We start from the raw sequence: 17,072 nt of genomic DNA, 5'->3' as shown, positions 1-17,072 counted from the left end.
CTGACATCCCAACCAGTGGTCTGCTCCTCCGCGGAGCCCAAAGGTGGCCCCACATGGCCCAGCATCATGGTTGGCACTTTTCACTGGTACGGGTCCCCAAGGAAGAGCCAGCCTATACCCTTCTGGCTGTGGAGCCCACTCTACAATCCCAGTCAGATAGGGAAGGAAGTCACTGGCCCCAGCAAATGCAGAGAAAGGCTAGAAGGTGACTAGCTTGGAGGTGACATCCTTTGATGATGGGCTGTCTACCTTAAGGCTGCAGTATACGTTATAACAATAGCTATTGTGTGGCAGGTAATGGCCACCAACATGTGACCAATCCCAAGCTGGCCTTCTGGGGAGAGCCAACTTAGTTAAGGTCACTCAAGACCAGCCGACCCCCAGCCATCTTGCCAGCAGGGTACAGATACAGGGTACAGCAGCCGAGACCAGTATCCCCCAGTCTAGACCAGGGGAACCTCCTGTGGAGGGGAGACTGTTCCATGGCCTGACCACTGACTGACCCTCAGGCCGGACTCAGGCAGGAAAGGTCATTTGTCATGGATTCTCTTGGAGGCTATTTTCATCTTCATCACTGTGTGTTCTGACACAAACCAGCACCCCTCCCGGCTTCTGTACATGCTGGGTTGGAAAGCATTCCAGTCGTCCTGACTTGGACAAGCATGCAAGAGGATATCCTGTACTTGGTAGCATTCATGGACTAGTGGGCGTGACTTGTCCCATCTTCTGCCCTGTGTAAATCTGTGGCACCTGCCAAGGGGACTGGAGGTCTGTCTTGTCTTGCAGCCGCCCCAGACGCTCTCCTATGTAAGTTTCCTTGAAGAAACTCTATTCATTACCAGGGTCTTTCTTCCATCTTTCCCTGCCCTGCACTGATGATCAAACCTCAGTCACAGGACCTATTCCCGGGACTGCGTGTACTAACACCTTCCCAATTCTTACACTCTTGAACAATCATTAGAGTTTTTTTTTTTTTTATGCCACCAACTTTTGGTCTTGTGTGTTACATACACAGCAATAGTTAACTAATGAAGAGTATATTCTGTCGCGTCCAGCGCAACACGGGCAGTGAGGGTACCTGAAGAGGCGGTTTGGGTTAAGTTTTTTAGAAAGAAACAAACAGAGACTTAATGCAGTTAAATCTCTCCGAAGGCCAGGGGTCTCTCAGTCTCAGAGGACTGGAGCCCAGAATATGGCCGACTGGGGGTTTTTATTGAATAGGTATGCAAAAACAAGAGAAAGCAACATTGTTTCGTACACGGTCTCTGAAACTCACACAGCATAACAGAAAAATATTTATCTCAATCACCCTTTGTCAGTCAACAGCTGAAGCACAAGGTCCCACAATGTCCTAATTAAGGTATGTACCTTCTCAGGGTCAGAAGGGTCAAGTCTCTTATTTTGTAAGTTCCGTTGCGCTAAGTGGAGAGAACTGATCTTTATTGTTTTTGTAACTTCTCTCACAAACAGGTGCCAGGGAAAAGGCAGAGCCGGCAACAGCTTTTCCCAGGCAGGGGGAAGGGGAGGCAAGGCCCCTTCCCATATTTTTCTAAGGCAGCTCATTGGGGTCCCCACTCGGTTCCGCCTGGCTTAGGTTGTGTCTCCCGTGAGATATCTTACCCGTCTTTGGCTGCAAACCATCTTTTGGGGACTAGACGGAGAGACATAAGGTGTAGACATAAGGATGGAACAAAGACCCAGAAAGGCACAGTCTCACAGACTCTTCTTTCCTTAAGGAAAGACATGGGGGGACAGTTGGCTAGGCTGTTGTGTGACTACAATATTGCTAGAAATGGAATTGCTAAACACAGATAAAGATGTATTATCTGCCAGCCTTGCTCTCTTCCCTCAGTGGTCCACATTGACCAGGATGTGCAGGTAACAGAGACTGTCGCTGTGTGTCTGAGGTTATTACAGATCGGCTGGGGTGATGGAAATCATGGATGGAGAGAGGAGGGACCTGAGCTCTGTCCCTCAGCCTTGCTTAGGTTGGGCAGCAAAACCCTGTTTGTGTCCATAAGGCACAAGAACAGTCTTTGTAATGCTCAGTCAGGATGTTGTCTCTTTAGTAGCTGAGGAGTATGTCTCTTCTGAGAACTAGGACTTAGTCTCTGGAGCAGAAAGTGGGAATCTAGTGCCCACAAGGAGAGGTAGGGGTGCCGTCTCTGCTTGGGCGAGGAATTGGTGGCAGTGACCAAATGGCCCATGATGGGGGTTGACCAGATGTTCCAATTGGAAAGTGGGGACATGAGTTGGCTATCCTGTGTGGGTTGGGAAAGACATACTGCTGTGCGAAATTAAGAGTCACCATAAGTAGAGCTACCCTGCGCTGGAGGCAGGGCTGATCAGCTGCGGCAGACCTGGGAGCACAGCTCTGTTCACCATGAGGATGCAGGGAAGCCTGGCATGTGGCTTCCATTGCCCCCTGGTCCCAGGGCATCATTTTAAAAAGCCTTGGCTTTCTCCACGGAGGCCACAGGAATTCTTCAGGCTGATGGTGCCATTCTCTAAATTCCTGTGCCCTAGAAACAGTAGAATGAAGAGACCTGGTTGAAGTCAGGCTGTGAACCATTGGTCCTCAATAAGCTGCAGTATCTTTCAACTCTAGACCATGACACATGCAACCCACCCTGTCCTTCCCTGTCTTCATCCACATTCTCTTCTTTATTCCTGCACCTCCAGATGGATGCTTCTTTCCAGAAATTCTTCACTAATCTGTCCCCTCTAGCCACCCAGCATGATCGTTAATATCTGCATTGGATTCTGCTATAAAAGCCTTTGGAAGTCTTCAGCACCCCACTGTCATGTCCTTTTGTGTGCGTGTGTGTGTGTGTGTGTGCAGACTCCCGAGTCTGGATTTTTAAAACATCGAGATATAACATACATACAGGCATGTGCACATCTCATCAATGTAGGATGCCCCTCAAGCCCTCTTTTTTGTTGTTGTTGTTTTCTTTTTTTTTTATTAGTTTCAGGTGCACAAGACAAAGCAATACTTAGACGTTTATCATTTATATCCCGCACACTGTGTGATTCCCCCCTCCCACTATCCACTATCCCTCTGACATCGCACAGAGCCATTACATTTCCACAGTCTCTATTCCTAATGCTGTACTCTGCTTCCTGTAACCATATACATACATATATATACATATATATATATATATATATATATATATATATATATATATATATATACATACATATATATATGTATGTATATGTATATATAAAATCACAGTTGGCATTCATTATTGTTCAGCTGCAGGTGTACAGTGCAGAGATCAGGCATCTACATCACCCCTGAGGTGGTCTCCCAAATGGGACACGTGTCCATCGGATACCCTACAAAATCTTTACATTATTGATTACGTTCCCCAAATTAATTTTCAAAACCCCGTGGACATCTTGTGGTTACCGACTATTTTCTAAACCCCTCACCTTCCCCCTTATCCCCACACCCCCGCCCATCTAGCAACCCTCAGTTTTTCCTCTATGTCTCCAAAACTGTTTCTGATTAGTTCATTCACTTATTCTTTTCTTTAGATTCTGCATATAAATGAGATCATATGGTATTTGTCTTTCTCTGTCTGACTTATTTCACTTAACATAATGTTCTCTAGGTCCATCCATGTTGTTGCAAATGGTAAGATTTCTTTCTTCTTTACGGCTGCGTAATACTCCATTGTATAAATGTACCACAGTTTCTTAATCCAGTCATCTACTGACGGGCATTTCGGTTGTTTCCAGGTCTTGGCTATTGTGTATAGTGCTGCAATAAACACAGGAGTGCATAAAGATTTTTGAATTGGAGTTTTGGATTTCTCCGGATAGATACCTAGGAATGGGATTGCTGGATCATAAGGTAGTTCCATTTTCAGATTTTTGAGATACCTCCATACTGTTTTCCATAGTGGCTGCACCAATCTGCATTCCCACCAACAGTGCACCAGCGTTCCCTTTTCTCCACATCCATGCCAGCACTTGTTGTTTGTTGATTTATTGATGATAGCCATTTTGACTGGGGTGAGGTGGTATCTCATTGTGGTTTTTATTTGCATTTCTCTGATGGTTAGTGAGGTTGAGCATTTCTTCATATGTCTGTTTGCCATCTGTATGTCCTTTTTAGAAAAATGTCTCTTCATGTCCTCTGCCCATTTTTTAATTGGGTTGTTTGTTTTTTTGGAGTTGAGTTGAGTGAGTTTTTTATAAATTTGTGATATTAACTCCTTATCAGATATATCATTGGCAAATATCTTTTCCCATTCAGTAGGATCCCTTTTTGTTTTATTGATGGTTTCCTTTGCTGTGAAAAAGCTTTTTAGTTTGATGTAATCCCACATGTTTATTTTTTCTCTTACTTCCCTCGCACGAGGGGATATATCAGTAAAAATCTTACTCCGGGTAATGTCTGTGAAATTTCTTCCTATATTTTCTTCTAGGAATTTTATGGTTTCAGATCTTACATTTAAGTCTTTAAGCCATTTTGAATTTATTTTTGTATGTGGTGTAAGGAGGTGATCCAGCTTCATTATTTTGCATGTGTCTGTCCAGGTTTTCCAGCACCATTTATTGAATAGACTGTCTTTACCCCACCGTACATTCTTGCTTCCATTGTCGTAGGTTAAATGGCCATATAGGCATGGATTTATTTCTGGACTCTCTATTCTGTTCCATTGATCTATGGGTCTGTTTTTATGCCAGTACCATGCTGTTTTGATTACTGTAGCCTTGTAGTATAATTTGATGTCAGGTATTGTTATACCTCCCACTTTGTTCTTATTTCTCAAGATTGTTGAGGACATCCGGGGTCTTTTGTTATCCCATATAAACTTTAGGATTATATGTTCTATTTCTGTGAAAAATGTCGTTGGTAGTTTGATAGGAATTGCGTTGAATATGTATATTGCCTTAGGCAGTATGGACATTTTAACTATATTAATTCTTCCTATCCATGAACATGGTATGTGTTTCCATCTATTTGTATCTTCTTTCATTTCTTTCTTCAGTGTCTTATAATTTTCTGAGTACAGATCTTTTACTTCTTTGGTTAAATTTATTCCCAGGTATCTTATAGTCTTTGGAACAATTGTAAATGGGATTTTTTTTTTTTAATTTCTCCTTCTGATGTTTTATTATTGGTACATACAAATGCAACTGATTTCTGAATATTAATTTTGTATCCTGCTACTTTAATAAATTCATCTATCAGCTCTAATAGTTTCTTGGTGGAGTCTTTAGGGTTCTCTCTATATAGTATCATATCATCTGCATATAATGACAATTTTACTCCCTCCCTACCGATTTGGATGCCTTTTATTTCTTTTTCTTGTCTGATTGCTGTGGCTAGAACTTCCAGTACTATGTTGAATAGAAGTGGAGAAAGTGGGCAACCTTGCCTTGTTCCTGATCTTAAGGGGAATGGTTTTAGCTTTTCCCCATTGAGTATGATGTTAGCTGTGGGTTTATCATATATGGCCTTTATTATGTTGAGATACGATCCCTCTATTCTCACTTTCTTAAGGGTTTTTATCATAAATGGCTGCTGGTTTTTATCAAATGCTTTTTCTGCATCTATTGATATGATCATATGATTTTTATTTTTCATTTTACTAATCTGGTGTATCACATTAATTGATTTGCGGATGTTGAACCACCCTTGCATACCAGGGATGAATCCCACTTGATCATGGTGTATGATCTTTTTAATGTATTGCTGAATTCTGTTCGCTAATATTTTGTTGAGGATTTTTGCATCTATGTTCATTAGAGATATCGGCCTGTAGTTTTCTTTTTTTGTTGTGTCTTTGTCTGATTTTGGGATCAGGGTGATAGTGGTTTCGTAAAAAGTGTTTGGGAGTCTTCCCTCCTTCTGGATTTTTTGGAAGAGCTTGAGGAGAATAGGTGATAATTCTTTTTTGAACGTTGTGTAAAATTCACCTGTAAAGCCATCTGGTCCAGGGCTTTTGTTTGTTGGGAGATTGTTGATTACTGATTCAATTTCCCTGGTGGTAATCAGTCTATTCAGGTTTTCTGTTTCTTCTTGAGTTAGCCTTGGAAGGTTGTACGCCTCTAGAAAATTGTCCATTTCTTCCAGATTGTCAAATTTGTTGGCATATAGTTGCTCATAGTAATTTCTTAAAATTTTTTGTATTTCTGCGGTGTCTGTTGTCACTTCTCCTCTTTCATTTCTGATTTTATTAATTTGGGTCCTCTCTCTTTTTTTTAATGAGTCTGGCTAAAGGTTTGTCAATTTTGTTTATCTTCTCTAAGAACCAACTCTTGGATTCATTGATCTTTTGTATTGTTTTTCTGGTTTCTATTTCATTTATTTCCGCTCTGATCTTTATTATCTCCTTCCTTGTACTCCCTTTGGGCTTATTTTGCTGTTCTTTTTCCAGATCCCTTAAGTGTGAAGATAAACTGTTGATTAGTGATGTTTCTTGTTTCTTTAGGTAGGCCTGCAATGCTACGAATTTCCCTCTTAGTACTGTTTTTGCGGCATCCCATAGATTTTGGGTCGTCGTGTTTTCATTTTTGTTTGTCTCGATATATCTTTTGATTTCTTCCTTGATCTCCTGGTTGACCCATTCATTATCTAGTAACATGTTATTCAGCCTCCATGAATTGGTGTGTCTTCTGGTTTTTCTCCTGTAGTTCATTTCTAATTTCATAGCACTATGGTCAGAGAAGACAACTGGTATGATTTCAATTTACTTAAATTTATCAAGACTTGTTTTGTGGCCTAACATGTGGTCTATCTTGGAAAATGTTCCACGTGCGCTTGAGAAGAATGTGTATTCTGCAGCTTTGTGGTGAAATGCTCTGAAAATATCGATTAAATCCAAGTGGTCCATTGTGTCATTTAAAGCTGTTGTTTCCATATTGATTTTCTGTCTGAAAGACCTGTCCCTTGTTGTCAGAGGTGTGTTGAAGTCCCCTACTATGATAGTGTTACTGTTGATCTCTGGCTTTATGTCAGTCAATATCTGTTTTATATATTTAGGTGCTCCTATGTTGGGTGCATAGATGTTTACTAGGGTTATGTCCTCTTGTCGGATCGATCCCTTTATTATTATATAGTGCCCATCTTTGTCTTTTAATATGTTCTTCATTTTAAAGTCTATTTTGTCAGATATAAGTATTGCAACTCCAGCTTTTTTCTCATTTCCATTTGCATGAAATATCTTACTCCAACCCTTCACTTTCAGCCTGTGTGTGTCTTTTGATCTGAGGTGAGTCTCTTGTATACAGCATATACAAGGGTCTTGCTTTCTTATCCACTCAGCCACCCTGTGTCTCTTGATTGGAGCATTTAATCCATTTACATTTAAAGTGATTATTGATAGGTACATAGTTATTGCCATTTTTAAATTTGTAGTTAGATTGTTTTCATCTTTCTTCTATTTACAGAAGTCCTTTTAGTATTTCTTGCAATGCTGGCTTGGTGGTAATAAATTCCTTTAGCTTATTCTTTTCTGGGAAGCTCTTTATCTCTCCATCAACTTTAAATGATAGCCTTGCTGGATAAAGCAATCTAGGTTGTAGGCCTTTGTTTTCCATCACTTTGAGTATCTCCTGCCACTCCCTCCTGGCCTTCAATGTTTCTGTAGAAAAGTCATTTGATAGTCTTATGGGAGTTCCCTTGTATGTAACCCTCTGTCTTTCTCTTGCTGCTTTTAGGATTCTCTCTTTGTCTTTAACCTTTGCCATTTTAACTATAATGTGTCTTGGTGTGGACCTGTTTGGGTTTATCCTGGTTGGAACTCTCTGCACTTCCTGGGCTTGTATGTTGGTTTCCTTCATCAGGTTAGGGAAGTTTTCGGACATTATTACTTCAAATATGTTCTCAATCCCTTGCTTCCTCTCTTCACCTTCTGGTATTCCTATGATGCGCATGTTGTTGCACTTGATGTTATCCCAGAGGTCTCTTAAACCATCTTCATTGTTTTTTATTCTTTTTTCTTTCTGTTGTTCTGTTTGGGTGATCTCTGCTAACTTGTCTTCTAAGTCGCTGATTCGATCCTCTGCTTCATCTAACCTGCTGTTAATTCCTTCAAGTGAGTTCTTTATTTCAGTAATTGTGTTCTTTAGTTCTAACTGGTTGTTCATTATGATTTCTACATTCTTCTTTATGTCGTCTTTAAGCTCGTTAAACATTCTTATCATCAGTGATCTGAACTCTGTCTCTGATAGGTTGGTTACCTCTACTCCATTTCTGGAGGTTTCTTCTGTTCTTTTATTTGGGACGTGTTTCTTTGTTTCCCCATTCTGGCTGACTCTCTGTGTTTGCTTCGATGTATTAGGTGGATCCCCTAGGGTTCTTAGTTCTTGCTGGGTTATCTTATGTAGTATGTGTCCTTTATATTTGACTTGCACCACTTCCTTCTTCTCTGCGTGTGCTCCAAAGGTGATTCTTGTGTTGTGTATATTGTCCTGTTAAAGAAGATCTTCAATTGCTTTTCGCTTGTGAGTAGGTGGGGTTCACTCCTAGGCTAACTAGTTGTGAGACTTGGCTCTGCCCACCGAAGGGTGTTCTGTTGCATGAGGGTTGACCGCTTAAATGTGGTTTGGCCTCTATGGGTTCTTGTGCCTGAAGAGAATTCCCTGTGGGTGTGTCACTTGTAGGTCAAACCCGGTAGTACTCTGGTTTGTTCTGGAGTTGGCCTCCGGGTATGTTGAATCTTGTGCCTCTTAAGCTGGGCCCTGGTAGGGCAATTTCAGAACAAAGCAAATCACCAAGGACAACGACAACAACAACAAAGAAAAAATCAAATACCTTCACATGTAAAAACAACTGACAACCCCCACTCAACACAAAGATATCAAAGATATAAAGACAAAACAAAACAAAACCAAAAGCAGCACCAGTCTTGGCTTAAGCCCACCAAGTAATCTCGAGGTTGTCCTCTGCTGTACCAGAGTCCTCTGCATATTGTGCAGGCAGAGCCGGTCACCTGATGCCCAGAGTGACGTTGGAACTACAGATTTAGATGCGTGGGGCTGAGGGGTCTGGATGGTAGTTTCTACAAAGTCAGTGTAGTTTCTGCTCTTGCCTGCACATATGCGCACGGAGAGTAGCTCTACCAGCCCTGTGTCCAGTTCTCCTGAGTCTTAGGGCACTTCTTCCGTGTGTGTGTGTGTGTGTGTGTGTGTGTGTGTGTGTGTGTGGCGGGCGGGAGATTTCTGAGCTGCTGAAAGCCCAGAGCTGTGTCTGCCACTTACTGCTGATCTCTGGGAGTGCCTCCGCAGTTGTAATTGCCCCGCCCTAGGTAGGCCAGAAAGGGTGGGGGCTGGGGATGCAGGGGTCTTCTCTCTCCCAGCCCAGTCATGTCACACTCTTCCCGCCAGCCAGAAAAGGTGGTGGCTGGGGGCAGAGGAGTCTCTTCTCTCCTAGCCCAGGAAAAATCACACTCTTCCCAGCCTCTTCCCTAGGTCAGAGCTGCATGCCAGTCTTCCCAGAGCCTGAGCACTAAGGCTCCTCTGTAATCTGACACTACTCCTCAGTTCAGGGGCCAGTTTAAGTCTCTGGAAGGGCGGGGGGGGGGGGGGCGGTAGGATTGGAAGAGTGGGGGGAGGGGCCCTGGTATGGAGTTTGTGTCCTTTGTCCGGACTAGGGCTCAACTGGAGGTCTCACTGAGGTTATTGCCTCAAACGCTGGATATGCTGCCCCCTCAGTGGGAGAGATCAGCTGTGGGACACAGGGTAAAGAGCCCACCTCCTGGCTTTTGTGTTCTCTGTTCCGTCCTGGGATCCCCTGCGTCTCTGCAGCTGCGGATGCGGCTGCGTTTCCACAGCCACAGGTGCGGGTCGTGTCTCCACTCTACTCCCTTCCCTCTTCCCCCACTCACCCAATTTGCCCACCTTCAAGTAATCCTTGCACGAATCTCTTAGCTGTTCTGCGTGATGAGCAGAGAGTCCTTTGATGGGTTAGAGATGTCCTGTTTGTGATAAGATCCAGAGAAGAACTCAAAAGTGCACCCCGCTGCTGCCATTCCTATGACGTCCAGTCCTAAAATTCTTTTTGTCATGAGAGAACCTAAGTTGAATCAACACAGAAAATTTCCTAGGATATGGTAAGTGAAAAACTAGTTTGTCAAACTACCTCCTAAATGGTCCCAATTTATATGTTGAAAATATGTGGTAGGTGCATCAAAACGGAAAGTGTTGTTTCTGAAAGGATCACCAGTGATATTTCCCTTCATTTTAATTTGTCATTTTCTGAAATGAACATGTTTCTTACTAATCTAAAAATTAATAGTCACTTAAAACGACTAAAGTAGCTCTCTGAAACACTAAAAGGAAGTGGTAAAAATTGAACATCATTAGAAGATAAATTTAAAACTGCTTGAACGTCTCTGATAGCTTCCCAGAATAACACTAAGAAAAATTAATACTGTGAAAGGTGAATTTCAATAGCCTGATTAAATTTGAGGCAGGGTGGCTTTTAACTAAATTCTCATTTTTGCAAGAGGAACTGGCAACTCTCTTTTGCGGAGAAATGAGGTACCCCCTCTTTAAAGTTAAAATTCTTAGCAGTCAGTGTGTAACCCCCGAACCGGTTTAAAATGGTCCTATCCTGTTTCTAACAAGATACTCAGCTGCTTTTCAGACAACAGACCAAAACCATACATCATGCAGCTGAAGGATGCACAGAGGACATGACATTGACCCCCAGCTGCACTGGGAAGTCACAGTCCCCGCACCCCCATCGAACAAAAGGACCAGGACATGACCGGAACTCGAATACCCGTAACTTTCAGAAGCAAAGGGTCAGCTGTGAAGGGAGATCTGGTGTTGATGCCCCTTTACCATAAATGGCCAAGTTCCAAGATCCTCGGATTAAAACCTGCCCCACCAGCACTTCTACACACCTGCTCCCCCAATTCCTTAAAAACCTGCCCAAACCCTGGATGGGGAGATGGATTTGGACTTTCTCCAGTTCTCCCTGTTTGGATGCCTCTGGAAATACACCCATGCCGTGTTGCATACTCAATGCATTAGTGATTGGTCTTACTCCTCGTCAGGCATACCAACTTGGGTTCCATGACAAGTACAATACCTGAGTCATTCCGTTCAGCCTTGTCAGTGATAGAGACGGAGAGCTTAGTGCCCTAGGCAAAAGCGGGGGAAGGGAACTTTCCCTTCCTTCGTTGAGTTTCAGTTGCTAGAGGAACTTTCATCTCACACATCCGAAACTTCGTTCCAGCCTTTGAGCGAATTCTCAACGGAGATGTTGCCCATCTGATTAGCCTGCAACTAAACATTCATTTCACAAGTTGTTGAGTTCACTGAGAAGCTGAAAATGCATGTTTCTGAGGAGGTTTATTTGCACTTTCTGTAGAGGCACAATATTCAAAGGAATGTCCTCATTTATCAAGCTGTGTGGGAGCCCCGCTCTTGCATCTTTTTTTCCTTTCTTGTCCTAACTTGCAGCTGGGCCTCCTGCATTCCCTGTACACATCAGCAGGGTCCATGTTCCTGTCTCCAGAACAAGACCTGGACATGACCCACACTTCCTGTGCCAGCTACATGCTCAGTTGATAGGTGGGGAACGTGGGCTGAGGGGCTCCCATTTGAGCAGGAGGACCTGAAACTTCACTGAGGTTTTAGGATGAAGGCCTGAACTCCTGCATTATTGGTGGAGGTCCAGGTATTAACAACATTGTTATTTCTTTTAACCTATGAATGCTGAAACAAAGAACTTCATTGTCAGGAAACTTAGTAGGAGAAGAGGAGTGAAAGGTAGAGCTTAAGGACCACTGTGCATACAAAACTTAAACCTATCATAGTAAACTGTAGTGACAAGTGCTCAAAAAATGAAGTGGGTTCACTGTTGAGTCACGGTTTACTCTCCCAACCCCCAGGCACAGAAACAATGCTCATAGCAAGCAACCCAGTGAAGTCATTTACATATTGCATGTAGCAAAATATCTAGCACATGCCCAGAGCTCAACAAATGTTAGCCATTGTTATCATTAATGATGTTACAATTGAGACAATAATCACTACCTTTCAGGTTGTGGGGGAAATACCGTGACAATGATGCAGGTAAAGGATGGGGCACATAATAGGCACCTAATAAAAAGTCACTGGACGTGGCAAGGTCTTCCAGAGAAGTAGAACCCATTGGCTCATGCAGTTATGGAGGCTGAGAAATCCCAGAGTGTGCTCTGAACTGGAGACACAGAAGAGCCACGACAAATTCTGGTCAAAGGGCAGACGACTGATGTCCAGCTCAACAGTTAGTCAGAGAGACAGAATTCTCTGTTCCATCACTGTTTTAGTTCCTATTCAGAAAGTGAATGGTGCCCACACTGGGAAAGGCCACCTGCTTTACTGGGTCCACCGATTCAAATGTTAATCTCTCCCCAGTACACCTCACAGACATACCCGGAAAACACATTCAACTAAATATCTGGGCTTCCTGGGACCCAGTCAAGTTGACACAGGAAAATTAGTCTTCACAATCACCAAAAAAAGAAGAGAGGGGAACATTTACTTAAAAATTTTAAAATTGTAAGACCACATGAGGTAGGATAGACATCACAAAGCAGTGGGCCACAGGCTATAGCCAGCCTCCAGGTATGTTTGGCCAATATAGTGCTTGCAAAACAATTTTAATTAGTGCTCATTTCTAAAAAGAGACACAATTCGCAAGAGTTGGGATTTCTTTTTAAAAAATCACCAGTTAGGGAAATTCTGGGTCTGCATGACCACACGGCAACACTTTGCTGGAGATTTGGGATGGTTTCCCAGTCTTCTGCAATCCCCCAATCGCTCTCTGTCTCACATCCAGCCTGCCTCCATCACTTGTGTCATCTGTCTGGCCCCCACAGGGAGCCCACTTTGAGAACCCTGCCTTAGCAGCAATACCCCTCAGTGCTCGACGGAGCAATTGCGGGATGTGGCCACCAGGTGGCACCATGGCTATGCTGTTCAACCATTAGATAGCGCGGCAGCATTTCCCACCAGCCAGCAGCTCTCAGAAAAGCAGGTCATCTATAGAGGTCCTACTAGGGGCTGGGAGCTTGGTGCCTTACTTCAAATCCTCACAAGTGCACATAGGGAGTTGTGCCTCCCACATAGCAGGGGAGGGAACTGAGGCTCAGAGAGCGACACTGAGACTCACTGTCCTCATTTTTAAGACAGGGCCAAGCATCTCTCTGGGCTACAGCAAAGATTCAATGAGATCATATGTATGTGTCCAGTGGTTAGCAGAATTTCCACTGCAAGGGTGCGCTCAGCAAACGGCATTTAGTTGTTTTATTATCACTGCTGTTTGGTTAATTTTATCAGATGCATTAGACCAGCCAGTCACTCCCCACATCCAGGCTCTTTCCAGCACAGCCGTGAGACCCACTTTGAGCTGCTCTTTGAGCTGCTTTGTGGCCACTGTGAGTCAAGGCTAAACTTCTCAGCCTCCCTTGCAACTGGTGTTCTGGGCCATGGGATATGGACAGAAGTAATGTACCTCTTCACCCACGTCACCAGTCACTCTCTTTCTTTAGATGCACAGCACTTTTCCCAGAAATCATCCCTGGGGTGACCCCTTGCCCTACCTCCTGTCCCCAGCTTGGGTCAAAGAAGTACTTACTTGCTCTTGGTCCCCTGGGATCCTGTACTTGTCCTCATCATAGCACTTTTCACACTCCTATGGCTGCCCATGCATTTGTCTGCCAACACCTCCCCATCCCAAAGGGCCGGGAGGTGCAGCCTCCGGGCGGCACCCTGAGTTGGAGGAATGAATGAGGAGGTACTTCCTGGACTACAATGCCTGCTGCCAACCAGGGCTGGGCAACTGGGGAACTTTTTTTTTTTTCTCCAGCTTTATCAAGATATAATTGACATAAAACATTGTGAAAGTTTAAGGTGTTGATTTGATACATTTATATTGCAAAATGATTACATAGCATTAGGTAACACCTCCAGCACAACACATAACTACCATTTCTTTAAAAAACTGGCACAGCACTTCTTGGGGTCTACTGAAGCCCAGTTTTTGGGATGGAGCACCCCGCTCCTCCCCCACATGATTCTAAACTACAAGAGATTAAGTGAATGCAATAATGCTACTGTGAAGCTTTGTAACTACAGAGGACCAGACCCTGCTTTAATTTAGTGGTTGTTTCAACTGTCCTGGTTTTATTTAGAGTCAAAAAGAAAGAAGGGGCCTTTCCTGGAGCAAGGGGAACCTTCTTCCGGTTCTGATACCAATTATAATGTGCGTGTTTTTCACACACCACCAGGCAATTCTCCCACACCAGCTGGGTGTTCCACAATTCAACTCAATTCTGACTCCATCTGCTGGAGACAGCATCAGATCCCAAGGTTAGGGGCTCAGTTAAACAAGATTGTCCCCCGCCCCCTTCAGACAGGAACAAGTCCCGGTTATCACCTGGGCTTCTGATCAACCATCTATACATCACAGGTTCCCACAACTCCTTCCTTGGGTTTAATTTACTAGAGCAGCTCATAGAACTCAGAGAAACACTTCACTCACTAGAGCACTGGTTATTATAAAAGGACACTACTCAGGATGGCCAGATGGTAGAGACGTCTCGCACAGGGCAAGGGATGAGGAAAGGGCACGGAGCTTCCATGACCTCTCAGAGGTCACCACCTTTCCCAAATCTCCACCTGTTCACCAACCTGAAAGCTCTCTGAACCCTCCTTTTGGGTTTTTATGGAGGATTCATACATAGGTGTGATTAAGTCTTTGGCCGTTGATGATTGATTTCAACCGGGTCTCTGGCCTCAACAGAGGAACGCTCTGAAGCAGCACCCTCACCTCCTTGACCTTCCTGCCCAGAGCAGATGCCCACAAGGCGATGAGCAGCCAAGTGGCCCCATGACACCCTCAGGTTCAGCTCCAAAGTGAAGAGGCGTAGAAACTCCGAGACTGACATAATAAGGCTTTCCAATAAATATTTCAAATAGGGGACATAATGGGGCCTCTGCAGAAAGCTCTCTTCCTGCCCCAATCCCTGTGCCTCGGAAATATTGCACCAGGCGGCAGCGTCAACACCCGACCCACGGATTAACATTCGGACACGGTTAGCTGGTGCCGCTCCCCACCCTCGTAGGACGACCGGGTTAGCGGGTGTGCAGCCGCCAAAGCTGCGTGACGGCTGCGCTGCCCCTGAAGATGCTCCCGCACTGGGGTGCGCTTGCGAGGGTGTTCGCCCAAGGGTCCCCGCAGGCAGGGGCACCAACCAAGGCGACGCCGGCGTTCGCGTGTTCCTGGTGCCGCTCCCCGGCGGCGAGCCCTCCCTTCCATGCCCTAGCACAGACGTGTGCCCCGCTGTACCGCACCTAGTGCGCACACTTACCGAAGGCCTTCAAGCACCGGTGGCACTCCAAGGGCCTCTCGCTCCAGTGCACGCGCAAGGTGCTGGTCCAGGTAGGGGCGCTGAGCGAAGGCCTTCCCGCACACAAGGGCCTCTCGCCCGCTGTGGTGCCGCAGCCACCAGGCTACTGCTACTCGTGCACTTTCAGGTAGGCGCCAGGTGCGCGCAGGCGTAGAGCCGCTCCCCGCGCATCCTCCCGCGCCAAGGGTCCAGCGGGAACCGAGGACTTCCCACACGCGCTGCACTTGCCCGGCTTCCTCCCGGGGTAGATCCTCAGGTAGTTGACCAAGTCTGAAATGCTGCTGGAAGCCTTTCCCGCAGATGACGTGCTGATCGGCCTCTCTTCCCAAGGAGCGTTCTCAGGCTTGTTGACAGGCTGGCTGGTGGTACTCCCAAAATGCCTAACGTGGGTGGCCTTCGTCCTCCAGGATGGTCAGTTTCCTCAAGAGCCGCTCCTGTCCTTCGGGTGGGATCTGTCTCCAGGCCTCTCGGGCCTCAGGGGCTGAGTGACCTCCATCATGTCCTCACGGGTTTACTCTCCAGAAATGTATTCTGGTGCCTCTCTGACTCAGACGCTCCAGCTGAAAGGGTTTGAAAATGCACACCATCCAGGGTGGTTCAGCACACGGTAGACTGCCTGGAGGAGGGGCCCGCGGCGCAGAATCAACATCACCTTCAAAGTTGCGCTCCCTCGCCCCAGGTGGAACTATGACGTCACATGCAAGCGAAGCTGGGCTGTTACCATAGAGACTGGGAATCCCATTCGGAAACCGGGGTGGGGGAACCGCGTATGGCACTCACCTCCCGGGGTACTTCTTTGAAGCCCACACTTCTGGTCTCGGGAACTAGGCCCGGGGCCCCTTGCAAACGCAGACTCGGCCTCCCCCTGCGCGACTTGCGACACTGCCCAGGTGCCCGAGGCTTGTGGACCCCTGGACCCCGCTGACCTAGGATGCGCGCGAGGCCAATGCAATGCGCACGTGCACCCGACATCTTCTTTAAGGCAGGAGGCGTGGCGTCTTCACCAATCGCAATCCTTTTGCACCTTGGCCCCGCTTCATTCTTCAGGCTTCCGGCGTCCCGCTGAATAAAAGGCAACCATTGGACTGAGGGAGGGGGTGGGGAGGAAAGTGGCCTAGAGACTTCTGGGTATTATAGTCTCAAAGGGGCAGAGAAAAATGAGGCACACTTGTTCATAAAAAAGAGATTATGTCAAATATGCCTACTTCCAGGGATGAGTTCTTGGATATAAAGCGCTTGTAAATGTTTTCGCCAACTGTTACTTGCTGGGGAATCGGAGGGAGGAGAAGAAAAAGGATAGACAGGTCGCCACAGAGGCTTCTGGGAGTTGTAGTTCCGCATTACCGCCCACCCCACCCCACCCCCACCTCAACCCCAGATCTGGAAGTGGCCACCGAGAGACAGGGCCGCTGATGGGAGTGAGAAATGTCCCCGACCCAGGCATTCCCACTTTCTTTCATCCGCCCCGCTTACCAGGTCCTGCCACGGTGGCTGATCCGTTTGTAGACCTTAGGGTCGGTTGTATGGGGCTCGACCGTCACTTGCGGACAATTCTGAGCGTGTGTTGGTCGCCATGGTAACACTTGTTGCTCTCTGCCCCTTGTGCGGTAACGTTATGCGCTCCCCCCCCTCCCCCCCCCCCCCCCCGCGCAAGGGCAGTGGAAGCAAGAGTCTGGGGAGGGAGGCAGAAGGGCCGAGTGT

At 45.8% G+C, this 17,072-nt stretch overlaps 1 long non-coding RNA gene across 4 annotated transcripts; it reads right to left on the bottom strand.

The window, feature by feature from the left end:
• Nucleotides 1–1,131: 1,131 nt before the first annotated feature.
• LOC141567589 (uncharacterized) lies at nucleotides 1,132–16,973 on the bottom strand. 4 transcript variants are annotated; one of them, XR_012490371.1, is made up of 5 exons: nucleotides 16,845–16,973; nucleotides 15,333–16,636; nucleotides 11,063–11,259; nucleotides 9,865–10,039; nucleotides 1,132–2,546 (listed from the first exon to the last, which is right to left on the bottom strand). It is a non-coding gene; the product is annotated as an uncharacterized LOC141567589 (long non-coding RNA). The 4 variants fall into 4 exon arrangements; XR_012490369.1 differs by having other exon boundaries at nucleotides 1,132–2,522; XR_012490370.1 differs by lacking the exon at nucleotides 1,132–2,546 and adding an exon at nucleotides 4,276–8,706.
• Between the last annotated feature and the right edge of the window lie 99 nt (nucleotides 16,974–17,072).

This window comes from Rhinolophus sinicus, linkage group LG11 (genome assembly GCF_036562045.2).
Source record: "Rhinolophus sinicus isolate RSC01 linkage group LG11, ASM3656204v1, whole genome shotgun sequence".
NCBI classification, from domain to species: Eukaryota; Metazoa; Chordata; class Mammalia; order Chiroptera; family Rhinolophidae; genus Rhinolophus; species Rhinolophus sinicus.
This window is presented reverse-complemented; position numbering and strand designations above follow the sequence as displayed.